This window comes from Tenrec ecaudatus, chromosome 2 (assembly GCF_050624435.1).
Source record: "Tenrec ecaudatus isolate mTenEca1 chromosome 2, mTenEca1.hap1, whole genome shotgun sequence".
In the NCBI taxonomy this organism is placed as follows: domain Eukaryota; kingdom Metazoa; phylum Chordata; class Mammalia; order Afrosoricida; family Tenrecidae; genus Tenrec; species Tenrec ecaudatus.
Window position 1 is genome coordinate 56,910,317 of NC_134531.1, and position 1,681 is coordinate 56,911,997.

At 43.4% G+C, this 1,681-nt stretch overlaps 1 non-coding gene across 1 annotated transcript; it reads left to right on the forward strand.

Annotated features, from left to right (window-relative positions):
• The first annotated feature begins 1,037 nt into the window (after positions 1-1,037).
• Positions 1,038-1,159, forward strand: LOC142441580 (small nucleolar RNA SNORA32). The gene has a single exon (XR_012782948.1). It is a non-coding gene; the product is annotated as a small nucleolar RNA SNORA32 (small nucleolar RNA).
• The last annotated feature ends 522 nt before the right edge of the window (positions 1,160-1,681 follow it).

The window sequence follows — 1,681 nt, forward strand, 5'->3', positions numbered from 1 at the left end:
CTCTATGTGGGGTCACCAGGAGTCAGAATCACATATGTGTGTGAAATTTGGAAACAAGTAAGAAAGACTACAGCAGAATCGAGGCATCTGAGGTGACAAAGAATACTGAAAGCACCACCGATGGCAGGAAGAACAAACCAAACGTGTCTTGAAAGACTTGTAAGCGGAATCCTCCTTGGAAGTGAACGAAGATGGGGAGACTCCCTTCTCCCCTACTCTGGACATGCTATCAGGAGTAACCGGGACCAGGAAAAGAGCATCATGCCTGTGAAAGTGTCAGGTCAGGGAAGACGAGGAAGACCTCAGTGATGGGGGTTGGCACAATGGCTGCAACAATGGGCTCAAACATAGCAAGTGGGAGGGCGACACAAGGTAGTGTTCCGTTTTGTGTACAGAAGCTCTCTGTGGGCCAGCTCTACTTGATGGCACGGATCAACAGCCACCAGATGGGGGAAAGCTTCTAAATACCTGCGTTCAATGAAACATCGTTTGAAAGACACAGCCGGTGTCCGTCTTGAGCGCTGTGCTTTTTATTGGTGCTCTTCTAAAGAATCACACGGACAACCCTCATTGGAAAGGTTAGAGAAGAGTCTAGGAAAGTGAGTTGATGGGAGCTGTGACGGAGTGATTCCGAAAGGGAACATGAGAATGGCTGCGGGCTTGAAGAAGGTAAGCGACGCCATGGAATGTTACGTGTAGAAATTGTTGACTTGGTGTGTTTTCAACAATGACACCAAAATTCTTCTCTGCAACTGCTAGCTTTTGCATGCTGAAATGTAGCTTAAAAAATTACCTGCAAGTAGTGAAATGCATATAGAAATTATTGAATCCTGTGAATAAGATAACTGTTGAAAATTATGCTGGAGTAATAATACCATGCTAAAAAATACAGAATAATCCAAATGATGTTTTCAGCATTTCTGATATGCAAAATTTAGTATAGAACTATGTAACATAGGTGGGGGTTTTAAAGGACTGATGCAAAATGTTACACTATTCAGTGGGTGCAGCTAAGAAATGAAAATGCATGCATACAGTGGTCATTACACAGGCTTCTGCAGTGCAGTTCTGACGTGCTGTGGACATGACCATAACAAACTTCCCAGGAGGTTTTTGTCCTCTTGCTACCTTGCTAGCATACAACCAACTGGTGACATCAATTGCTGAGCTCTACACTCATAAAAACATTAATGCTACACCTTTTCTACAGGCCTTATCATTGTACTCAATAAAAATTGGTTTTGTGATTTTTCAAGAAATAGGAAAATGCATGCATAACTGGAATCAGAAACATTTTACTAAGATCTAATACTAATAATGTGGTTGGACAACTAAAACATTGGGATTGGGAGAGCACAAGACTGAGTCAGGAGACTCACAGAAGCACACAGAGCTACCTGTGAGCGATATTTCCCAAGAAACCCGAACAAACAGGAAGTTTTAAGATCTTTAGATCTCGTCTGCGTCTTCCCAAAGAACAGTTCAAGGCCCAGCCGTCGTGGCGCTCCCATCTGTAAACTGTGGCATGGATCTTGATGTTGTTGTGCCTTTCAGTCACTGCCATTCACTATGCCCCCGAGAGAGAGCCCGACTATGCCACAAGGTTTGCCAGGCTGTAGTTTTTCTTTTTCATGACCTTGACTGTTTTTGAAGGTTACTCTTCGGGTATTCTTTAGCAGGT